The following is a 26,241-nucleotide window of genomic DNA, read 5'->3' on the forward strand; positions in this document are numbered from 1 at the left end:
CGGAATCTGCTCGGCCACCAAGCACAATCTGCGCTGCTATACGTTCTCGGTGACAAATCGCACAGCACAGGAGCACACGCACAAATGTTTAAAGAATGGGACGACAGACCGCCCGCAGTTTGCCATGACGTCGAAATAAGAAGCACAAACAGCGACGTTTCTGTACTTTTCTGGTCAATAGTTCAGTTCGCATGGTTGCGGCACGCATTACTTTTTTTTTTTAATCCAAACGACGAAAACTGTGGGCGCACAAATTAGCGCGGCGTTTGTGACGTTTGAATTTGGCGCCTTTTCCGGCGCATGCCATTAGCTCCGGCCGGTGCACAGCGTTACTGCGCTAAAGAAAGTAGTTCATCAAAAAAGCGAAGCAAAAAACTTTTATACACTTGCAAATCGCCACAATTGTTCAGTAATAACATGAGATTACATAATTTGTTATCCAATGGTACAATTTATGATAATATAAGCGTGTATTTGTATGAGTGTACATGTATGATTGCGCGTTTGCGATGTTGCTGCTTGGCGCGTTCCGGCGAGTTCGTGCACGCCGTTAGCTTGAGAGTTTCCTGCGTTTTCTGTGTTCTTTGTGTGCTTCGCTGTGACATCTTTGGAATATTCCTGCGTGTTGCTCGCTTTTTATGGACTTGTTGCCTCGAAGATCGCCATGATCGCCTCCGACTCAGCGACATCAAGGGTGAGTGAGTGTTTCGAATTCCCCTTGTTCGTCCATTGCGACGCGGTGAACGGAAGCGGGGAAATGATTTCAGCGCTTGTGCGTGTCTTCCGCGCGCGTCTTTTCTAGTTTTCATTCCTAGTACTATCCTTCCGTTGCGAGAATGGGTTGTACAGCACTAGATTTGTGGTAGATAACGTGGAGTTTTGTCCTGGTTTAACTTTACACTCCGCTTGTGGTGACGTAAGGCAGCTATGTGGTGCCACCTAAAACAGGGCATGTTGTACGCCATGATTTCTGATACGGTGTTCGAGCACCGATTGAGTTAGCCTTATTAATGAGCGCAAAACAATGCGACATGAAACCATCCGATCTGTACTGTAATCGAAGATATTTCGTTTGCGCCACGCTAGTACAAGGCGTGTGAGCGAGCTTTCAGCAAAAGGGGGGGGGGGGGGTGCGGTGGGATTGGCGAAAGTGTATTCTGTTGCGCTGTTCCCTTCAGGATCGAGTGACTCCGCGGTGCTTCAAGGCCACTATCTGACACGCCGTGCGGCCGATGTTCGCGCGATCGGAAAACACAGAGGAGGCTGTCGCGCAATAATAATAAAGAATTTCAAGGGTGTACATGCGATACGTGAGATACAATAGGGTTGATGCCACAGAGTGCTGCGAAATCATCGACTTATACGCCTTGCCAACCGCGTGCGTTTTGTTTTCCCCCAGGTCGCGCGCATTCAACTTTATTTTTTCATCTCCGTTCGTCGCCATCGAGTGCTTCGCCCAAACGGCTTCGCGTAGGCGCTCTTTGCATTCACGGAAAGGCAGATTTCATGGCACTCCAGGTCCTACAACATTCAAAATAATGTAATTTCGTGAAATTGCAGCTTTTCGCACTTCAGTAACTGATTTAACAATAGTTTCAAAATCAGTAAAGGAACGAGATCCCACTGTGTTTCGAGGCGGCATGTATACGTTATCGGCAACATAAACATCAATAATTAGCATTGTTTCTTGTGACTATAGAAGTAGCTAGTTATGTCGAAAAGCAATTTTTGCTTTGAATCAGAGCACTATAGAGTGAACAGATTGAAAGGGGAGCGCATCGTTTTGAACTAAATCACGATGCTTTGTCGAAAGAGCAGTTCTGTGAAATTCTTTCTTTGAGAGTAAGCAAAACTTCAGTAGCATCAGGTAGACGGGGAGTAAAAGAATGTAACACTGGTTTTATATGAAGGAGCTGCCTTTAATATGTGGCCATAACAGTTAAGTAGATGCGTGGAAATAATGGTTAAAGTAACTAGAGGAATGTGAAATAAATTTTTTGACAAGCTCACACTGCCATTGGCAAGAGCGGCCACACTTTAGTGTATTCAATGACTAGTCATTTGTATCCGTCCATTTATGTCAGCCTAATGGTCCATGTAGCTCTTTTGATTGTCGCTTTTGCTGCATCGTGGCTTCACGTTTTAATAGTGACATCTTTTTTCAGATTCAAAATGAGCTGGGAGAGGCCCCAGCTGGAACGGTATAAGTGAATTCTTTGGCCATCCATTCTGTAGCGTCACGATGATCAAATACAGTGATACCGTGAAAATGTATTGCAGGAAGCAGAAAAAACAACAACATTGCTGATGCAACTGCAACGCATTTGCTCCAGTGATCAATTGGTGCAGAGTGCCTTCATTAGGAGACATGGTGCCTTTAAGCACTCAGCTTAAAGACTTTGCAACTGCACCGTTACTGGGAGTGAATTTCATTGTCACTTGTGAACATATTAAACGCGGAATGTGCCGTTTTCAGTGTATATGCCTGATATGAGAGGGGCGTTCAGAAACTTAGTGTGGACATTAGTGCACACTAAGTTTCTGAACGCCCCTCTAACTAACTAGAGTGCACATCTTTCTAGTTTTACCAGAACGAAGGTATTATGACCTACGTCATACAGCAGTGCACAGCTAGAGGTATCAAACCAGAACAGCAGCACCCTTTGAGAAAGTTGGCTGAAGAACGAGCAGCGATCGGGGCTTTCTGCATTTCAAGGGCCAAATTCCAAAAAGATTGATGCCGAGCTGGACGGTGTGAAGTGCCGGTCACCACATGCTGTAGCCAGCATGGCATTTTTAATCTCCTTGGCATTATGTCTCGTTAAGATACAGAAATTGCATCACTGCTCATAAAGAAATTGGAAATTGGGAGGTTGAGGGGAAGTGTAAGGGCTCCCCTCTGGAGCAGCCAGTGCATGCCCTTTGCTATACTGATAATCCTACCTTAATGAGAACCAGTGATGCATGTTAACCTATTACGCAGCCAAGTGCATTCCTTGTTTTGTATTAAGGGGACACTAATGACACCTTAAATGAATTTAAAATAAAGCATCGTCTTAAATAACTACTTCTGTAACTTTCTTGGTAGTTGTTTGATTATTAGAGAAAATAAAGCTCAAAGTTCAATTTTCTGAGTATCGCCCCAAAATCTTTGTGCTGACACCTCATTGTCACATCATGGATTCCAAGTATTTTTTCAAACTTGGGCTGTATTGGTTCTGTAAAAGTTCCTGACGCTTTTTATTTTGGGTTTTTGGAATACGATGAAGAACATCTTTATTTGTAAAAAAAATTGCTACACCTCAACAGACATCATCAAAATCCATGACGTCACAGCAAGCGGGTGTGGTAACTTCAAGGCAGCACTGCCACCAATCTTTCCTCTTGCTGCTTTTACAGTTTACTCAGCCTCTTGTCACGGTATGAGTGAATCTCTTGAATTGTAGGAAGGTCATGTACAGATACATCTAAAATAATTTTTCTCTTTAGTGCTTTCATGCCGTAGTTGCTTAGGGGTGTTGGCACAGCTCCGCTAAGCACGAGGTCACAGGATCAAACAGCCGCATTTTGATGGAGGTGAAATACAAAACTGCCCAGGTACCTTGCAGCCTGATTTGGTAAAAATTAGTCCAGAGTTCCCCACTAAGGCGTGCCTAAACATCAGATTATCGTTTTGGCACTTAATACGCCAGAATTTAATTAATTTAATTTTGCTTTAGTGCACCTTTAAGCTGTAGAATTCATGATGTTTGCAAAAACTCATGCTCAAAGTATTCTCCATAAAGATTAAATAAAGAGTAGATATAAGTGTCTATTTATATTTTGAATTGTGGTGATACATGATGACTATTAGAACGGTGGTACGAGACAGACAGAATTGTAATACAATGTATGACGGCACGATGATGCACATCGAGGAAATGACTGAGTTTCCCTAGAGGTCCCTGACGTGGACATCAACTGACTGTCCACAAACTTCTGAGTTCACTCCGTGATCTTGTGCAGCCTGTGCTTTGCGAGTCGATTAATTTAATTGAGGTGGTGGTTGGCACATACTGTCCTTGCAGCTTATGTACATTTCATACAGTGGAGTGGAATCTCGCATATTACTTCTGCAGCACAGCAAGCTAACGTGACGTGTAGTGGTAATCTTAGTAATGATCGACAATCATGTCCCTCTTTGAGCTCCTAATGCTGCTTGCCAACACAAGCAGCAGCAGTTGCCCAAGATAGCGGGAAGGAGATTCATTGAAAAGTGGCATATGCCCAGGGTCGCATACCCAGTCACCCAAGCTGTTCCAACGGTTGATTTTGAACTCTTCCCTTAACATAGCAGCCCAATCTCCCCATTAGACCATGGACTACCTATTGACACAATTGGATGGGAAAATAGAGACAAACACCTGAAAATATGAAGTATCCTAAAAATGGTAATCACAATAAATAGTACTAGATGTGCATTAGCGCAAGCTCTTGGGCCAGTTGGTGCGTGATGAACTTGAAAAAGGGGGGTACCAGCAAAACAAAGGACGCGCACACACGTAAAAGGCGTTAGACAGGGACGGACGCTGGTCCGTCCCAACGTCCGTCCGTGTCTAATGCCGTTTCCTTGTGTGCGTGTCATTTGTGTTTCGCTGGTACTCCCCTTTTTCAAGTACTATATGTTTGGATACTTTGGCTTATTATTCTTGTTTGTGCTGGATTGTTTTTCTGAAACATGTGGCGTCCAGACAGCATAAGAAGCATGTAAGAAGTCAAGTTTAGCAATCTAGATTTGCAACAGGTACTTTTGTAATTTATTTGCAGTAGGGCTGTTGTGTGAATGTGCTTGAAATGCTTAAAACTGTTTTGCTAACATTTACTTAAACATGCAGGTTCACATAGGTTGAAGGAGTGCACATTGAGAAGGTTATCCTGGCACAGTTTACCATGGCCTGCCATGGTAGACCAGGAAAGTTTGCAAGGGCCTTGCTTCACCATGTGTTCACAGAGGAGGAGCTCATGGGCCATTTGGGCTTTGGAAATAACACCAAGGGGCAAAAAAGGCTCTTGACCCCACCAGGGTCAGTGCTGTTATAGGCAAGTACCATATATCCTGTCTGGTTGCATTTTTACATTCACATTTTTTTCTAAAATTATGAACTTGCCATTGGCATAACAAACGACTTTCAAGTAGCCCATGTGTGCAATTGTATGCGACAATAGCCTACTATTTGGATTGACTGTTCGTACGATCTTAAGTGCGTAATGCCGCCATACTCAAATGCTTCTAAAATTTAAAAGCTGCCTTCACTGCTGAAAGTTTTTAGAGGCTCCACCACATAAAATGAGCTGCATTTGCGCATTAGCAGTGTTACTTGGCTGTCATTGCAAGGAATAGTTGTCTGTGAAGCACGCTCCAAATCTATTGGCATGGAGGACATGTTAGCCTGAAAAGTTATTCTAATACGCGAATTGCGGAGAAGGTATGCTCTAGTGTGGTTACTGCTCAGCTCGAGCAGGAGCATGTTCACCAAATTGCAGAAGTTAAAACAGCTCTCCAGGTTCTGAGATGTGAAACAGTAGTTTCACCAATTTTAACAGACCACATTGAATTAAGGTTGCTCCTATATTGAAGGAGGTCCATGTGATGCCAGACAGCAGCCTTTTAGCAGAGGGAACCTGAGTGGTGTGGCAATTTTCTTTTGGTTGTTTCAATCAAAGAAACAACAGGGACAGAGTTGCAAGCATTGCTGTCAACAGTACTACGTTTAGTGGGCGCTTACTCATTCTAAGCACTTAACCTATGACTCGTATTTATTAACGCACACTTTATCACTTTGTATTCTAAGATATGAAAAAAATATTTATGTGTATTCTAAGATATGAAAAAAATATTTATGTGGCTTTTCCCCATATACTTCAATAAATTGAGAATAGGCTCTTGGGGCCTAATGTATAAAGCTTCTTACAGACCATCGGACATGTCCACTACTCCCATTCTGAAATCGTTAGAATTGATTCCTGCTTCCTTACTTCACCTACCTGTTAACAGGGTTATTATGAACCATTGCCAAGTAGATTATGGGCTTAAATTAATCAAAAAGATGAATGGGCTTTTCTGTCACTCTTGTTTAGCCCGTTGAGGATCACATTTTGGGGAGAAATATGCCTCTCTAATTTAGGAGTTATGTATTTTTTGTGGTGTGCAAATGCTCAAAACTTTCGAATTGAATAGTGTCCTATTCAATTTAGTCTTTGAATGGTCACTATTTGTAAATGCGAGTATTCTAATATTTCGAAACACCAATAAAACATGAAATTTGAGCCAAAGTACGGTAAATTCTCGCCTCCAATAACATAGTGTAGACATAAAACGTAACAACTTCTAATAGCAGACCAGGCTACGTTACTTCAGTAGCTGTACTTTAGAGGCTGTACAGCAATCATTTATGCTTACTGAAGAGTCCTGTGCATGTGACGAAACTTTCTGCTGCTCCATTTGTGCTTTTAATAAACAGCTTTTCATAACATAACAATGACAGAAACTTGCTAACTTTAATAATACTAGGATGTGAGCCTCATCTTACATTAATTGTGATATCAGCTGTTCATTATTCAGAAACTATCCATTATTTGATTTGCTTCTAGCATTATTCGGTTCAGCCTCAAAAATCACTTTTCGCGCACCCTTAATATTTTTATTGCAGATTTAAGTTCTTCAGAGTGACATTCCGAGAAAATAAACTGGTAAATAATATTTTTAAATAACAATAAAGTGGCAATACCATTTCAGTATTTGCAGTTTTACATGTTTTATTTTTTTATGCAGGATAAAGCAGCATAATTTTTTTGTGTAATGAAACTTACAAAAAACTTGTGGCAACACTCCCAAATTACTGCAATGACAGACACCAAGGAGCTAGGTGAAAAATCAGTTTTGGAGAAACCCAAGGAGCGACAGCACTATAAGAATATTTTCTAGAAGTCTCAGAAGGTTGCAGCACCTCCAGTGGGATGCTAGGCAACACTTTGTTCTGAAAAGGCAAATTTTTTTCAGAACGTTCCATCACAGCCACAGATGTACGGCAGTGAACCCTAAAAGGGTTAAAGAAGTCAGTCCTATCGCATATGGCTCTTAAAAGACGGCATTTCTTCGTCTCTGTCACATTCTGCATGTGTCATGCTAAGCAGCTTGGTGCACTACACGGAATCCTCATTAGAACAGTAATTGAGTCGTCGAGGCAGAAAACATACTTCACTATAAGCAGTGTCTTCTTTAATGTAGAAAGTCTTAAGTCATTGTAAGGCGAGAAGTACATTCCGATTGCATGTGAACTCAGGAAACCTAACATCAAATGAAGCTACACTCAGTTGTAGTGACATGACAGTATCGTATTTGGAGCATGGAAAAGCACAGTGAAGTGCAGCAAATTTTAATTATGAAAGTTACAAGAAATAATTTTAGTTGTCAGTTCAGGTTTATTTATGAACGACATGAATTTGTTTCACCATTTCGTTTCTCAGCAAGCAAAGCTCACATCTTTGACATTGAGGATATTCATAAAGTTATTTTGCTACAGTGTTTTGTTCCTCTTTGCCCTTTCCTGCATTTGACACTTAGTGGAGTCCTGTGCCGCACTGAATAAATTTAAATGGTCATGCTGTAAAGCTGTACCCGTGGAAAGTTGGACTAAAGCAACACAAATACATAAATCAATTTCGTTATAACGAGGGCAGATTGCATGCCATTCTTTTGCATTTGAAGGTGCTTTTTAAAACTTGTTCTGGCTTCTTGTTTTTGCAGGCTTCACGTGTCGCAAATTGCCTGGTACCAACATGCCCTATGTAAAGAACTGTGGCCTCGCTTCTCGCATGGGACCAATAACCTCTCAAGAGCCCAAGTTGGACAGCTCAAACCAAAACACAAGTGTTGTGCTTTTGTAACTCTCGACATTTTTATGTTCTGTGTTAGTCTCCTGAAGGGCCCAATTTGCATTTCTCAAATGAGCTTACAAATGTTGTGCCTTTCTATGCCTTCACATTTTTATGTTAATTTTATTTATGTTAATTATGCTAGTCTCCTGAGAGGTCCACATTGGATTGCTCAATCCAGAATACAAGTGCTGTGCTTTGTTATAGTTCACTACATTTTTATGTTAGTTTTTGGTATGGTTCTAGTAAGGAAAGTGTTTCCTTATTAGTATATTTTTTAAGTATCTTAAGCCATTTCATGCCAAACCACCCAATTTTGTCAAGAACTGTTCCATTATGGCAAACCATTTCAAGTTTGCTTGATTTTGAGTAGGTACAATGAGAAAATTTGCTTTCGTACATACACTTGAGTCGTTCTAGGGCAACCAACCAACGTTCTTTTGACCATCACAGATATAGTTGAAGCTCCAAACTCTTGCTCCCCATTTATTTTCCTTCGCAAAAATTTTTTTGAACTTTGGCAAAAATTTATTGTTCTTGCCCAGCTAAGCTAGAAGGCACTGATACACGTTTCTTCGAAAGGGAAATTGTATGATCCAAATATTCAGATGGTGTTCATGTCAAGAGACTGAAGTGGTGTGAGTGCCAAAATTTGCAAAGTTTGAATTTTCTTCTAACATAGGGAAATACAGAAGGCACAAAATAAATATAAAATCAGACTGGTTGACTTGGGATAGCTGCAAAATATTTCAAGCCTTAGAGGTTCAGATGATCAGCTAAAAAACTGTAAAGTTCAAATTTTTTGCAAGGAGCTTCGTGTTGAAGGTAAAAAAATTAGCTTTGGTGGTTGGCACAAAAGTATATGTCGCCCATCGTTACACAGCCCTACATGTCTGCTATACATGTGACAAGTAACAAAAAGGTATTATTGTTTAAGTGCGATAAATTATTTTTTATAATGTTGATTTGTGGATCACACATACAGCATAAATATAGCATAAATATATGAAGCCATGTCATCTAGTAAGGAAATATTGTTAATATAATTAGCCACAAGAACTATTCAACAAACTGACTGCCTTTTTTATCATTGCGAAGGCAGGTGATGTCTAGCGCTGCAGCTGCAGTCTCAATTCGTATTTTTTTAACATGAACACAAGAAGTGGTTGCCAATGGTGTCTGACCACATCAGACTAAACATGGCACATATGACTTATAGATGAGCATGTTCCGGCTCTAAAACAGTGGTAGCAAACAACACCACAAGAATTTGTTCGTACTCATGTAGGTTTTCAGTCCTAATTATGAAGGTGTTTTCTACTTGCATCGTCATTGGGCTTCAGGGAGCAGGGCACAAAGTGTCCTGCTCCCTCTATGTTGCATTGCACTGCGACATGCCCTTTTAAAGGCTTTGTATAAACAATATCAGTGCTCTTTCTGGATTTACTGTCTACATAATAGCTGATATTTCTTTTTGTAAACTGCACGAACCATATCTTTTAGCACTGCAGGATTCCCTCAGGTATTTAATACGTACGAGGTCTGTTAGAAAAGTATTTGACCTTTTTTTACGAACACCTGATGAATATGTAACAAGTGCATTTTCATCAGCCGCCCTTGAACCTTTGTGCGCATGCACGAATTTTTTCCTGCCTGCCAATAGCGTGACTTGCTGGGACGCAGCATTTGAATGAGGTAGTACACAGTGCTCTCGTCGGTTTTTTATTGCAAGGAAAATGGCGGAGTGACTGGAGCAGTGCTACTGCATCAAATTTTGCCAGAAACTGGGCGACAGCCAAGTGGAAACCATTCCGAACATTCAGACTGCTTTTGGTGACTATGCTATGAGCAGCACACAGATTAAGGAGTGGTACAACCAGTTTAAAGACGGCCACGCATCGGTGGAGAGCGAGCCATGCTCCAGTCGGCCATCAACATGCCGAAATGACCAGGTCATTGCCGAAGTGAACCCCGTGGTGATGCGGGACTGTCGTGTGACTATCCAAGAAATTGTGGTAGAGGTGGGCATCAGCACATTTTATCCACATTCCATTATCACTGAAGATTTGGCCATGAAGAGAGTTGCACCGAAATTCGTTCCCAAACTGCTCATGATGGAGCTAAAGCAACTTCGTGTTGAAGTCTCACAGACATGCTGGATTCCACAAACAGTGACCCCAACTTCATGAACACCATAATCACTGGTGACAAGTCTTGGGGGTATGTTTACGACCCGGAAACCAAATCCCAGTCATTACAGTGGAAGCATTACACGTCACTAACCAAAGACCGCTAAGTGCGCATCAACGTTAAAGTGTTGCTGACTGCTTTCTTTGACTTCCGCAGTGTGGTACACCACGGGTACACACCACAGGGTCAAACAATCACTAAAGACTACTACAGGGATGTCCTCCATGGCCTCTGTGATGCTGTGTGGCGCAAGATACCGAAGTTGTCAACAGGAAATTGGCGCATCCATGACGACAATGCTTTTCTCGCACTTGATTCAGACTTTTTTGGCGAATAACCAGACTCCTGTAGTTCGACAGGCTCCTTACTCTCCTGATGTGGCCCCCTGCGACTTCTGGCTGTTTCCCAAAATCAAGAGGCCATTGAAAGAAGCGCGATTTCAGACAAGAGAAGACATTATGGCTGCAACGACAGCTGAGCTAAACTCCGTTCTGAAAGAGGCCTTCTCGGAATGCTTCTAACAATGGCAGCACTGCTGGGAGAAGTGACTGGAGTCCCAAGGAGACTACTTTGAGGGTGATTAGGTTTCCAACGCTCCAGTTATGCCAGTTTTTTTTTCTTCAGCCAAAGGTCAGATACTTTCCTAACAGACCTTGTATTGATAGTTTATGTGCAATGGCTGTATGGTTTACCTGGCCCACACCAAACACAAGCCTCGTTGCGTTAGAGCATGTGGCCCTTGGCAATAAAATGCAGACCCTAACACCGCTTCTCTGTCATCTGTGTGGAGACAAAGCCAGCTTTGTCGTGTGCATTCCCAGCCGGCAAGCTGTGCGCACATCCGAGAAAAGTCGGTGCTGACAAAATTTCAAAAAAGAATTTCTCGCATTTAAAAATAATGCCTTCTTTAACTTCACACATGCATAGTAGACATGTAGAGCTATCCAATAATGTATCACATATTTTTTGGCCAACTACGAAAGCTGTTTTTTCCTTCAACATGAAGCTTCTTGCAAAAGATTAGAATTTGTTTTTTTTTTACAGGCGATCAGCTGAACCTTCAAAGCTGCACATATTTTTTTGCTATACTATGTCACTTGGGCTACCATTCTGTATTTAAGTTCTGTCCTGTGAATTTTTCGTTACGAAAAAAAATCTAACGGATTGCAATTTGACTCATTTTTGCCGGTGCCAAAAGCAATTGAAGTATTCAAATATTTGAAAAATTGGCTATTTTGGCAGTTGCATCACTTCACCGTATTTGCACGCACACCATTTGAAGGCCTCGATCAATACAATGTGCATTTGAAAAAGAATGTTGATTAATGTCCTCTAGCTCAGCTGAGCAGGAAAACTAAACTGTCACCAAAATGCTACAAAATATCTGGCAAAAATTAATAAAAGTGGGCAACGAGTTTTGAACTCTAGTAAACACATGGCAATGTTTCAGCTATATGTGTGGTGTCAAAAAACACTGGTCGATTCGGCATGGAATCGCACACCTGCAAGTGCATCTGCGCCATTGTCAGAGTTCAGTAAAAACTGCATTTTACATAGCTTTGTAAACATGGTTTATTGCTATCTAAAATACATGAGTAAAAATTATTAGGTATAAGTCGGCTTAAATTTAAAATGCAACAAAAAATCTCCGGTCATGGCAATGATGTGCCTTTCATGTTTGCATGAAACCATATCTTTTTCTGAATTCTTTCGTTATTTTTTGTGACAGTGAATAAAATTGAACTCACAAAAGGAGTAACTTTGTTTTATTCCAGCACATCACTAATAGTTTTTTTTTTCATATAAAAATCTGAAGTAGTTAATATGAATAAGTCGCTTGATATGGAATGACCTGCGCAGGAACGTTATCATGGCAGAAAACGCAACTGTATCATGCAACAGCAATGCAGCATAATAAACTGCTCCCATAAGCATCACTTATTGTGATTGCCATATTTCAGAAGTATGTAAGGTTTACTGAAATTGGCACACACTATTCAACCAACAAATAAGGATTGTACAGTGGTCCTTTTTCAGTTTTACAGATTTTTTTAAAGTTGTCTGTGCCAGGTAGCATAATTTTTCTTCTTGAGCTGGATTATTCAGAGGTGGACATTACTAGCACAAGAAATGGAAACATTAAACTGATTCTCATAAATTTATTAATTCACTTAAACATCACGGCACATATTTCAGTTTGCAAATTGTAGCCAGTGAGGTTGAAAGACATATTCACTTGAAATTAATTTCCAGGGTGTTACCAGTTGCGAGATTTTTTCATAAATGTGAGAGAAATACATGGGCATTCCGGTTACTTTTGTGCTTCAATGCATAACAGTGCGTTTTGTTAACAAAAAAGTGCTACAGCAGTGCATTTCTACAGCCAGTTTGATGGCATGTGTCTCGTTACTGGTGTCATTCTGGAAGTTCGTTCTTAGTGCATACACCTTGTAAAATTACCGTCTACAATTCGTAAAAACTTTATTAGGAACTGAGTTTTTCTTAATCAGCTGACTATGGTGTCTTGATTTCTCATGCAAGTAATGTTTGGCACTCTGTATCTAGAATTATGTTAGCTGCAACAGTCCGTGTTTAATAAATTCCATGAAACTTAAAGATAACCACCCTGCATATCAGGTCTCATTTGAGTGCGGTGGGCTCAAGCAAATCGTGCCATGGTAATAGTACCACTGGCTCCCTAATAGAGAAAGCAAGTACCTTTTTGAGTGTTCTTATTGACAGTCATGTCAGTCTGCTTCTACATTTATTTATTTAGGTATTTATTTTTTTAAATTTATTTCTTTTGGGAAATGTGTTTTACTTGAAGGCCACACATACTACACCTTCAGTATTCAATTTCGTTATGGTGTCAAGCTGCAGGAAGTTTGTACTGTGCAATAGTTTTTAAGTTTCTGATGTTCTCAAACTACAAATGGTTGTACATTTACACAGATGTTTGGTTACAAATAAACAGTTCACCTAGAAAAATGGTTTTTGTCTGCATCAGTTCAGCACTCTTAGTTTTGTGGAGGACCATTCACTCTGACAATTGAAAAAAGTGGCATAATAGTACTGCTAGCAGTTTTGCAATACGTCTTATTACAGCCAATCTAGGAGCATGTTTTGAGCCCAGGGTGACAGAGGCCTGCGATACAAAACGGCTGTATTTAAATTTTATCCCTATCCTCTCACAGCAAACATACCAACGTGACATCAAAGGTAATTATATGCAACATAGCTCAGCAGTATCTTAAGGTAAGTGCAGGTTTAAACTGCTAAATACCCAGTGGGGCATAAAGGGATTTCAACATAATTTGTGTTGATGTTCAACAGATCTGCAACAATTCTTCCATGGGCTTTCAATATTGACGAACAACGCATTTCAACAATACGTCAATGGGCTTTCAATTTTGAGACTGAACACATCTTCAACAATGCTTCAATGGGCTTTCAACATTGACAAACAACACATTTCAACAATACCTCAATGGGCTTTCAATTTTGAGCTTCAACAATGCTTCAATGGGCTTTCAACATTGACAAACAACACATTTCAACAATACGTCAATTGGGTTTCAACATTGACAAACAACACATCTTCAACAATGCTTCAATGGGCTTTCAGCATTGAAGTACACCATAGTTTCAACGATATGCCAATGATCTTTCAAATTGAGAGGCCACAATGATGTTTCTGGTGAATGTCGCGGGCCAATTATCAACACTTGTCAACAATTTCCTCAATGATGTTTCAACAATTCCTCGATGATCTTTCAAGGTCATTTGTTGACGTTGAACAATGATACGTCAATAACCTTTCAACAATTTTTTTTGTAAGGGAAGGCAGATGACGATTATCGTTGTGTGGCAAATATGCACCCCAAAGAGTGCAACTGTTCTTACACTTTTAAACGAAGTTACACCCTTTGGGTAGCATCTTTCACGATACCCCAAGTCTTTCACGATACCTAAAAGCCGCTGAAAGCACGAAAAACAATTTGTAGGGAGATACACTAGCAACTCGTGCACCTAAAAGACGCGTATGTTTCGTTACACCGTTTTTCATTTATCCGCACGTTCCTGTGCATAACCGTATGGCCGAGTGTTCCAAAGCGATCGACCCGCATTGCACCGCTTGCGGGAATTACAGGCCAGTTGGGAAAATCTGCACACCATTACAGCTATATGTCGCTGTAAGTTAACCAAACATGAACTTATCACTGCGCAATCCTAAGAGACACGAAAACAGCTTCGTTAGATTGTCGTACGCAACAAGCGATCTGCGCCTGTTACCCATTGGTTCCTATTACGGTTTTCGTGACCCCAATAGCGCTCCAAATTGCGCCAGTGTCGTAGCAACGTTGCCGAATGTATAAGGTCAACGTTGCCCAACATCGCGCTTACACTGGCACCGGCTTCCTGCGCCGCTTGGTGACGATTGCGTGCTGCTTTCGCGCATGTTTACGCAGTGCCGGCCCATAAATATAACTCACCGCGACAGCCTCTATAATCAACTACACCCGTATAATCAACGCGGCCGTACTTCCTCGAGCGTGCGTTCGTAAGAGCGAAAACTCTCCCGCCGAGCTACGTGTCGGGCGGGCGACCTTGTTTCTTCCGGCGAAGCCGAGAAACACCCGTGCTGACCGGCGAGGCTGCGAGAGAGGACGAGTGCGAGACGCCGACGGCAAGTGTAGTCCACTTTGGCACGGCACACACATTAACTTGCATGTGGACGCCAAACGCGGCTTAATTTCGCAAAGCTATTACATAAACTGGTGCTATACAGTAGCGTTTGTAGAATAAACGGCGCATGTTACAGCGAACTCTGTATTCCGGACACGCTTTGACGGCGAAGCGGGAAGCGCGAGAGAAGAAAACGAAAATGGACCGTCGTTGACGATTTCAAGGCGTTATATGAGGTAGGAGCATGGTATTTCACTTGCAGATGTGAGCGTGGTCGATCGCGGAGCCCCAGCGCTGCACTCGGAACTGCCATGAGGCGATGATGCCGGACACCGCGTATCCTGATCTGGCCTAGTTAGAAAGGGTGTCAGTTCACTTCGGGTTAGGACCTTTTGAAAAGAGAGTCCTGGTTCAGGAATCGCAGCTTTCCCTGCGGCGCTTCAGTGCACCGAACCATCTCAGTCATGTTAAGAGTGGCAGCTATCGCGCAGCGTTAAAATGTTTGAGCTACGCCGAAAATACGCCGAAAATTAAGTACGTCATCTCATGATGCGCGTTGCTCCTGGTCTGCACCAGATAACGGCAAACACCTCGGACTGACTCCTTAAAGGGCAACTACGGTGTTCTCCTTTTTTATTAACCATATTAGGATATCGTCATTTTCGAATGGCATATTGACAGTCCTGCCACCGGTAGGGTGATTCAATTTGCTTAGAAATTCGTCAATAATTTCAAATAACCAATAAACGAGATAGCCAAACCGAAACAGGTAGGTGATTCGTGTGACGGCCCTATGAGTCGATGACGTCAGATCCTACACTACCGCAACGTAAACACGCAGTACACTTGGCGCTAACGCCGAAGAAGCGAAGCTGACGATGTCTCCCGACGACACACGCACCTTTTACAGAGTTTCCGAACGAGACCGCGGCGATTTAAGCGATGATTTCAGCGGCAGTGGCAGTGTTGTCTCTGACGTCACAAACACAGGGTGGCCAGTAGACAGTCATGAGTGTGGAAAGCAACCAATCTTTAAAACTCATTTTCAGGAAGAACTAAATGACTCGCAGCCATATAGCTTAGCGCAGATAATCAGAGTGCAAAAGAGAACATGTATTCAAAATTTGGCTAAAATCAGTGGACATCGAAAAATCGCCGGAGCAGCGTAGCGGGCGGGGGGGGGGGGGGGGGGGGGGGGGGGGCTTCGGCGCGGCAAGGCTTCACAGCCACTGCCGTTGGCGCATGGCAAATGGAGCCTCGCCGTAAAGGCAAGAGAGAGTTTTAGCCCAGCGGGTTTACGGCCAGCGGAGCGGAGCGGGCGAGCGGAGACACGACTGCGCATGCGCACAACGCTGAGGCGGCCAGCGGTTTTACGGAGCAGCGTTTACGCCCGCTGGAAAGCATTCCCCAGCGGAGGGTATACACAGCGCGCGAGCGTGCGTAAGCGCGCGCGGGCGTGTATGGGAAATGCAAGATGGCAGCCGCCAACATGAACGCCGGCAGTTCTGCATCGACGACGGCGACTGCGGCGCTGACCCGTACATTAGTACTCAGTATATGATTAAGAAATAATGTACTGAGAACATGTAATATATCTTTATTCAATATTTCTTGCATTATAAAAGCAAGCGTAATTCAAATTCATTTCTCAGTAACTCCTATTCGGACCACTAGGTGGGGAAGCAGAGCGCCCCGCTTACTCCGCTCGAGCGGGTGAGTGATCCGCCGGGCTAAAATTCTTTTTTCGCGAGCCGCTCCGCTGGCGCAACGGTGGAGACCGCGAGCGGAGCGAAACGTAAACCCGCTGAGCTAAAAGTCTCTAAGGACAAGCGCGCACCGCAGGTTGCGGCTTCACGCCGCTCGCAATCTAAGGATGGCTCGCACAAAGACCGCGTGACACTTTGAACTCAAAACTTCGGCCCTAATTGTTTCGCTCGCACCGTCGCTCTACATCGGCGCGCGCTGGACGCGATTCGAAAAACGCCCGGGCGTGGTCCGCGCGATTGTTCCGTCCGATCGACGACGGACAAAAGGGAACCGCTTCCTCGCGAACCTTCGACGCGATTTCGCGCCCTCTCCCCTTCGCGCACAGTGGACCCGCCCTGCGTAGAAAAAAAGGCAGCCGCAGTACGTCTCAGTAATTTGGAGAAGGGTGGCGGCGCACAAAATGCGTGCTTGCAAAAAATTAATTTGGTCAACGAGATGACCTCTTGTAGCCGTTCTATAGACCTCCCTCGTACCGAAACGTCGCGGAGATGACTGCCACTATGCGTCACAGTGCTCTTGCTTACAGACTCGAAAAAGTCGCCTATATATATGCTTCCCCAATAAAAGGCTGTTCCTAAATTATTATTATTATTATTATTATTATTATTATTATTATTCGGTTTGAGAAAAGTGTAAAACAGAGACACAGAACAATAATGTAAGGAACGGGCTGGCAATTGCCACCAGAAGGCGCACAACGCTAGCCCACTCGTGGGGATGGAGATAGAAGGCACAGAAAAGTAGAACGGAAGAATTTAAGAACAACGAAAGGAAACAGAAAAAGAAAACGCAAACTGAGAGGCGACAAATATTGTAAACTAAAACAACGACAAAGAATAGACTACGGCCCTGGAAACAGAAAGTAGAAAGGATCACTGCACGTCGCAGTATTGACTCTTAAAAAAGTTTACACCCTTTGGGGCTTATCTTGTCCCGCAACAATAATCGTCATCTGCTTTGCTCGCGTTTCCTTTCTTGAAAAGTCGGCGCTCGCTACTTTCCCGTCGACAGGAGAGACAAAGAGGAGGAAAGACAGGGAGGTTAGCCAGTGTAAGTACCGGCTGGTTACCCTGTGCTGGGGAAAGGGGTAAAGGGAATAAAAGGAGAAAGAAGAAGAAGAGGATAAAAAAAAAAAGAGAAATCGGAAAATTCACGCAGTAACGCAATAGTACGCGATACAACACTCAAAGGCGATCGCGCAATTCGCATGTCCTTAAAAATTCCCGTCGGGAACGCTGCGTCAAGCCGATAACGCGCAAGCCGTTCGTGACTAGGAAGTACCGGGCTCGCAGCGTTAAATAAAGGAAATGCGGGCAAGACAGATCACGATTATCGTTGTGGAACAAAATACAACCCAAAGGGTGCAAATTCTTTTTGAGAGTGCAGAGGAAATTGTGAAAAATCGATTCAATGCCTCGGGGAAACGAGGCGGAGACACTTTCGTTCTGTACGGAAAAACAGGAATTGCGTCACGAAGCGTTTATCTTCGGTACCGGTGCGGGGGTACGTACAGGCCGCTATATAGGAACGCACTGCAACGCGGCCCAATCGGCACGAAACACGCCGCCCGACACGTGATTTCTTTATGCACGCGTGTCGCGATACGCTCGGCACTGAGGTATACAATGCGCCCCCCACCCGTATTAAGATGCTGCGAACGCCATTCTTCTGTCTCCGTACAAAATAACGCGGCACGACCTTCGCTACAGCTCGCGGCTGCGCATAAGGAAGGACCACCCACCAGCGTCGCCCAAAATGCATCGCCGCGCAACAACAATGGCGCCGACACGCCGCGCGCACTCCGCTGGCTGACGCAACGCGGCGCGAAACAATGAAAACGACCAGGTCCGTCCTTACGTACGCAAGCAGCCTGTGACGGCGACCCCAAATGAGCGCGCCCCCTCCGCCCTCCCTGTTACTCGTCTCGACAACGTCAACAACAGCAGTAGCAGCAGCGTGCACCAACAAGGACGGGGACAAAGGTGCCGACGACGAAAATAGAATGAACAATAAAAAATTTGTGAGCAACGAGTAGCTTAACATTAGGTAATTGATGAGACGTCTACAAGAGCTCTACAAGAGGTTTCTGATTCGTGGGGTGTACATGTGCGTCCTCCCGACCCCTGCTGCTCGTTTATATAACCAGCAGAACAGCGACAAGGGCGCCGACGAGAGAAAAGAACAAATGTTTTACGAAAGGGCGGCCGAACATTAGGTATACCCAAGAGTACGTCTACAAGAGCTCTACAACAGCTATGCGTTCCACAAGGGGCACATAAGTGCTCATCCTGCCGTACCCCTACGTGCTTGTCTCGGCAATAGTAGCAATAACGCCGATGACGAAGAGTGGAATAAAATTTTAACTTGCACTTTTGAGACAGCCTAAATGTAGGTAAGTAATAAGATCTAATAGAAATTTATCAAGGCATTTCTATCTATATTCCAAAGGGCGCACTGTAGGCTACGAAGGACGTTTTAATAAACGGCTACATTTAACTTGGCTGGATTTCCTTAACGTGCTCCTAAACCGAGCTTTTTGTTTTCTAATCCCACCGTGAAAACAAACCGGCCACTGTAGGAGGGAATCGAGCCAACGACCTCTCGCTTTCAGCACGACCATCACCACGAGCAATAACCACTGAGTGCTCAGCGAGTGACCCACCGCGCGCCGGTTATACAGGACAGAACGTGGCCTTATAGATGACGTAATCCGTTTTCTAACGCATACGTGATGCATACCGCGAAATAGAACACAAACTTGAGGCATTCAAGACCAAACAGCCAATTGGTTGGCTTCAACATGTCATCAAAACTATGCATCGACGAAAACTAAGCTATAGAATATATGGTCTATGAACTGCATCGCCGCTCGCAGAGGTCAGTCAACCATAGTTTCTCAGGTCCAAGCACGCACTGCGCTTCGCGAACTCAAGGAGCATATACATCCGCGTCACGAAGAAGGCACAGCGCGAACACTTAGCTGGCGAAGCAATTCAACGCCGCGATCACGTACGCGTTCCCTCCGTGATACGCATAGCTTTGGAGCACAAAACTCGTGCACATACACGTATATATAATACTTACAGGGCTGCGGCACTGCATTACCGGGGCAGGACACTCGGGCCACGAGTGCGTACGACGCTTCAAGCGAGGTCAGTGCCCGGCGTTTGAAACTCGAAACCGAGCTATGACAGATACCAACAACTATCCGTGATTTGATGTTCTTTTCTAGCCGCCGCTCAGCTTTATATGTGTATCGAACAGGCGGGTAGGGCAGAGGTTTTATGTACTATGAGGCAAGATCCGCGTGTGGAGACGTGTAGCGATAAGGCTTTCACGTCGGCGCGGCGCCTCTCGCGTTATCTTTTCGTTTCTTTTTCGTGGTTTATGCGGAGACGAGCGTGTAACTGCCAGGTCTCGCACCCTTGGCTTTGCGAGCGACTTTTTCCGCTGCGCACGACCAACCAAGTATAGCCACACGGCGCCTACACATTTCGCTGTATATGCGTCTCGTTCGCCGAGCTTGTCTGTAGTATGCGCCACAGGTCATGAAGTAGCAAAAGGACTGCATTTACATAATAGATAACAACGCAGGAGAAGCGAAGTTCTCAAAACACGCACGCGCATGTGCTGAGATAGCGACGCGCACGGTGATAATGAGTGGCGCGATTTTTGGTTGTTCGAAAGAGAGGTCCTTGATCTGCGCATGTATAACAACGTGCTCACACGTGGAAAGTGAGGTCACGACGTGTTTCGGTGTAAGACACGTTCCTTGTATACAGGTACGACAGCAAGGTGGTCGGGGATGGTTCTTCTCGGCTCGTTGCCGTTTGTCGAGGATGCGGCGCCTGGAATAATGTGGACACGCAGCATTCTTACTTTTATGCGCTTTCTGAGCTATATAGGAAGACTATATAGAGATTTTATCTTCCTCGCTTTCATCATCTCGTTATGCTTTCCGTGAGAAAAATTACGCGGATCCAGTGTACACGTTGGAACGTGGGTGCGAACCGAAGCTGAAGCGAGTAATTGAATTGCATAGATTAAATGCGACGCGCTCAACGGTGCTTATTTTCGTCCATTGTAACGTTGTAATGTTATGCATATTCACCGCGTTATCTTAACGGCTTAACAGTATTGCCCTGCTCAGAGCTCGAGGTCGCGGTCTCGAACCCGTCCACTTGCCTATGGAAGCGGAATGCTACAAAAACTAAGTATGGACAGCTGGGCTAGTAGCTCGTGTACCGTGCGCATTGAGTGGGCATCAAAGAACTCCAGGTGGTATCAAAATTAATCCGGAGTACCCCGCTACCGCATGCCCCATAATCATATGTCGTGGCTTTGCCACGTAAAATCCCAGAATTCAATTTTGACATTTGAGTGCAATCTGAAGCAGTGTTTATGTACAACAGCGTTGCCAAGCTAGGCCGACATGCATACTCCAAATCTGGCAAATGCGCAAAGTGAAACGTTTTCTGCAATATCTGAAGGCGATAGAGTTGAGTGAGCGACTATAGATACGCTGCACCTTGCTGGGTGCATGTGAAAGAGTGGTCGAGACTCAGGTCTTCTCTCCCTCTCTCTCACTTTCTTTCGCTCCCCCATTACCCTCCCCACGTGTGTGGTAGCAAACTGGGCCAAGTCTAGCAACCTCCCTGACTTTCCATCTTTCCCTCTCTTTCTCGACGCGGCAATGTCACGAGGGCTAGAGGCGGCGCTTCAAAATCATGAAGTCTTCCGATTTTTTTTTTTCTGTGCTTAAAATGATGAAGATTCAGCTTCTGTGGGAATCATTGTGACAGAGGCCGAACACCGGCGCGTCACGCCTCTATCAACGTGGTCTAATGACGTCATGACTTGCGCTAACCAATGGGCGCACGTTACTACCTCTCTTCCCACCTTTATCCTCTCTGCTCCGCCCCTCTCTTTTCCTCACCATCCGCACCCTCCTCTCTACAGTGCAAACACTACCACAGCATCTAAACCAGTCAGACGCTATAAGAAAAGTTTCGCTTTAAGAATAAGCTCCTCAGTAATCCCAGCAACGCAGAGTAGTAACCTCCGCATTAACATAAATGGTTGAACCACTGCATGAGAACCCGTCCAACTCGATAAAGCAAACTTAGCTTAAATGGAAAAGCAAGCACCAAAGAGAATGCCCTAACGGTACATCTTAATCATAATGCAAACGCACTGAAGGTGTTCCATTCATTTGTATGAAATAAACCATCCGTGTGGTGCTTACTGTACTCCAATGAAAACGTGAAGCTTCCTGCAGTGGCATCTCTCTTGCACGGAAAATATCGTAAAAAAGTCGCAGTTTCGCACGAAAGTCGAAGCATCGATTGCGATAGCAAATTAGTGGAGAGCTATACCAAGCATGTATAGTAGTCTTATCAGCCGAATAAACTTGAAAACATAGGTATACGAACTAAATTAACAAGCATGCTGTCACGTGCGCACAAGCAAACACGAACACATCTCACTCGATGACCGCGGAAACTCGCTGTCAGGACGGTAAAGCAAGGAAGCGCGTCTGTCGCAGCGAGCGAATTGACCTTCGTGCTGCCTCTCGCAGCAACGTCAACTAAGCCGTGGAAACACTGCGGGCAGCGGACTCCGTTCCCATCGCGGGTGGCTTTCAACATAACAGCGGCCAGGGCGGGCGGGCGCGGGCGCCCAGGTTAGAACGCCTCCCCCCTCTCCATTCCCTCCCAACGGAGCCTTGCGGGCGACGGAAGACGGCGCGCTCCCGCCCCGCTTTCCTCGCTTTCGTGCGTAAGATTGAGCCGCCCATCGCCGGCTCACCTCGCCCGCTCTCACTCGCACGTACAGCGTACGGCGCACGGAGACGATTTTATCGCCCTTGGACTTTACACGGAACCTCACGGCGACGCCGAAGGCAGGAATGCGCCTCGAGTGTCCATATAATTTCTATCGCAATAAAATCTCATTAAATTTTCAGACAATGTGACCGTTAAATAAGGCGCCAAAATTCGCGCCTGAGATTACGCCCAGACTATATATAGAGGCTTCACATGATAGCTGCAATGACAAATGGTTGAAAAAAAAATCTAACACAACAGTTCGGTCGTTTATCTTTCCTTCCTTCTTCCTCAGGACCTCGTAGCACAACAACCTCGTCATTCATCCGCGCTCACTGAACACCAACCATGAATCATCCCTTAAAAACAGCCCGCTGTGTACTATTAATGAGGCATGCGCAACTGTAAAGAGCAAGAATTCCGCGTGCGCGTATACTGCATGTGTCTCTTAGTGGAGTCTCCGTCTCTCTGCCCGTGACGAAGTGCAGATCCTCCGCGACGTTTACTATCCACACACGCCGAAGCAATGTCGCCACTCGAGGCCACGTAGGCCAATTCCCTGGACGGCATGGCATCTCTGACAGCCCACGCTGCATAGCCGAGTACCGCATACAAAAGCCGAGCTTTTATGTCAACGCCATAAGTATCTCACTCATGCATGATGAAAGAACCAACATCAGGGCCTAGAACGATAAAGCTGGGGTATTATGTCTGAAGAAAAAGTGTGCTTTGTTCGTCTGCTTGTTGTCAGGAATAGCAGACGGTCCGCGGAGCGGCGACATCGTCTGCAGAAGAAGAGATGACAATCGTCTGCTAGCATGCACGAGACGTCATTATAGCGGCGCGGCGCCATAATAGCGAGAACGCGGAGGAACAGACGCCAATATCGACGTCGTTGCAGTCTCCCGCGGTCGAAACTAATGAACGGAGTAGTGTACGACATTCATTAGCTACAACTCTGGTGACTCAGCTTGCAAGGTATGTACGCTGCTTAGCGATCGAGCTTCCCGGATGAAGACTTCGGCGGCGGGCACCTGCGTGTAGAAGTGCGGCTCAAGATAACGCGCATACTTTTGCGGATACTTTCACTTCTGCTTCACGCAGCACACACGGCGATGACAATAACTTAGAGTGACGCAAAAAAAAGGAAAGATTAGAACACGGTACAAAGCGCTAACAATAGTTTGTTGAATATCAACGACTTGCGAAGTTACGAAGTCGCGCGAAATCATAAAAAACTAAGTTTTGCCAATTCCACAGACTGCTCATCATTCCCGCGTTTACTAAACCACCATGTACTTGCGGCTTCCATAGACAGTAGCGCTCCATTTCCCTGTAGTAACTTTTGAAGTGAACTATAAGCCGTATAATATATACTTGGGGTCGTTCTGTTGCTTGGCAGGATGTATACGGAAAACAGTACTGCAACCGTTTAGCCCCGTGCATGCGCGCGTCGAAACAAGTGATTACAAACAAGTAAGCAAACATGTAGCTGAGACCGGAGGTAGCGCACGCGAAACCTACAGACAGACAACGACCACGGCTATTGCAGCCTACGGAAACAACGGATTCGGTGCAACGCCAGCAAAACAATGCCAGTCAAGTTGCCTCACGGTTGAAGCATATATCCGCTACGCAGTTTCAAGGTAAATAAAAACGCTATAGAAGTTTACACTCGTAGACCGTCATGTCAACAACTCCATCCGAGTTTTTATACGGCGACTGAACGCCGATTATTAGGGGATAAAATTAAGACCAAACTCACGCCTCCTTTTTGAACTTGGCGCGCGATCTGCGACGCCATGGATGGAAGCGCGACGTCACGGATTTCACGCTGCTCCCGCGTCTCCCCCCCCCCCCCCCCCCCAAGACCGAAATTTCTTTCTTCCGACATTTGGGTATTCATTTATTGTGAGAAGCCGCAAGCGTTGGCAGACTGAGTCCAGACGTTCTTTTTTATGCAATTTCATCCACTTTAATTAGCGACGATAGCATACGTCCAAAACGCATGACCGTCACAGGGGGCGGCTGCAAGCACTTCAGTACACGGCGTCGCCACGGGCATTTAAACGGGCAATAAAAATAGGCGTTAAGCAGCGAGAGAGGGTCCAAAAACTTCGCTCGAAGCATTCGACTTCGCTTCTCAGTAGAAGGAATACCACAGAGTCCGACCCACCGCGGCGAGCAGATAGCATAAGCGGGACGGGAGAGAGAGAGCGCATTCCTTCACATGTAGCAGAAAGAGAATGTGTAGGTCAATCGAAGAAGCCATATCACCGTTGACGTAGCTCCGTCTCTGTAGTAGGCTTGCTTGGCCCTCGCTTATGCTTCTCTAACGTTATGCCAACACACTTGACTGCGCCATTGTTACTCCGGCCACGTCGCGGCTCTGATACTAGAGCAAGCTGATAGCGACTGCGCGGAAAGGAAACACTGATCTCGTCAGTGCTGACTATAACTGGGGTCAATGACATGACCGGCTCGATCTCCAAGTTTAACAGGGGCGACGTGCAGAGGAAAGTTTTAGCAACGAAATGCTCGGAGTGATTGGCCTCTCCCTGCGGTACATATACATAATAATATATATAGAGTTATCGTTCTCTTCCGAAGGTGAAGCGTTTGGAATACATACAGCAATCAAGCAATTGAGGTCCTATAGCCTGGGACGGACCCCCCGGAGGGGATTCATACACGTACGAGCGCATACACCCCGTACCAGACGAGATTAAAGTTTGCGGGAGAAGACAGGTGAGGATATCTGCGGGTCACCTGAGAACAAACGAGCGAGTGTCTTATCTACAAGGCATGGGATAATTCAGCGGCCTGCGTGGCATGTCTCTCCTTCGAACGGAGCAACGGATTCCCAAGCGCGGCAGACCTCGACCAACCAACCTTCCTCGTTTTAGTTCCTGCGCGCAGACGAAAACTGTCGACCCCGTGATCTAGTAGTTCGTTTTGAGCGTATCGAGTTCCCAGCCCGCATTCGTCGTAGCTTCGCTGCAGCCGCCCGCCTGGCGCCCGCCCTTTGGAAATGCACCTGATATCTAACTAGATGCGTGCACCATTGTGAAAGCTTGAGAAAGCTGGAGAAGTTGAGCACTCTCTCGTTGACCAATCGGGAAAGCGAGAGGCTCCGAAACGTTTCGTGCCTCCGTGACGACGTCGTCGTCTGTTCGCGATATCGGCGGGCAGACGATACGCTGCACGGTGCTCGTCGTGATGGTATCGAAGAACTTCGAATGGCGCGGCGAGGTCTTTGTTTAAACGATGGCGACGCACACTAACGCTCTCAAAACGCGGGCATTATTTTCTGCAGCGCAGAACTATGGGCAAGCTTCGATCGTTCACGCCGCGCCCGCGTCGCAAGCAGCCTCGTGCGCTCTCGATAACGGAAGGATGCAGACGACATCGTCGCGCGCAGTGCATGCGCGTCACGTTTAATGGAGAATGGTTAAAGGTGAGAAGCTGACTTTCGACCGAAACCGTAAAGCGATATAAGAATTCTGGAAAGTCGGCACGCGAGCAATCCCTACAACTTCCCGAAGGCTGCACGGATATTGAAGAGGTAGGCCGCACAAGGAGAAAGGGAGCGTACATATAACGACCTCGCCCAGGGAGATCTTGATCTCGCTTAGGCAGTCTAGCCCCGACAGGATTCCTTCAAGAGAGGGGGGGGGGGGGGTACGGTTGGTTCCTCGAAGCCCGAACGTCGGCACGTCTGCAAACCAGCGGAGCTAAGCCTTCACAACCACGTCCGCATACCAGCTCACATACAAACTAGCTCTCACTAAGGTAATCACCATGTATGCGCGCGCGCACGCAGGCAAACAGCCAACAAACAGAGATATAAAGAGCTCAT

General features: G+C 45.3%; 1 protein-coding gene and 1 long non-coding RNA gene across 3 annotated transcripts in view; one reads left to right on the forward strand and one right to left on the reverse strand.

Annotated features, from left to right (window-relative positions):
- The window catches only part of LOC126548698 (uncharacterized), a 219,443-nt gene that overhangs the window by 98,294 nt on the left and 94,908 nt on the right, over positions 1 to 26,241 (reverse strand). The gene's annotated exons all lie outside the window — the stretch shown is intronic.
- LOC126548730 (uncharacterized) lies at positions 325 to 13,092 on the forward strand. 2 transcript variants are annotated; one of them, XR_007603019.3, is made up of 4 exons: positions 335 to 694; positions 2,166 to 2,201; positions 4,875 to 5,079; positions 7,787 to 13,092. It is a non-coding gene; the product is annotated as an uncharacterized lncRNA (long non-coding RNA). The 2 variants fall into 2 exon arrangements; XR_011893371.1 differs by having other exon boundaries at positions 325 to 694; positions 2,166 to 5,079.

Source organism: Dermacentor andersoni, chromosome 3 (assembly GCF_023375885.2).
Source record: "Dermacentor andersoni chromosome 3, qqDerAnde1_hic_scaffold, whole genome shotgun sequence".
NCBI classification, from domain to species: Eukaryota; Metazoa; Arthropoda; class Arachnida; order Ixodida; family Ixodidae; genus Dermacentor; species Dermacentor andersoni.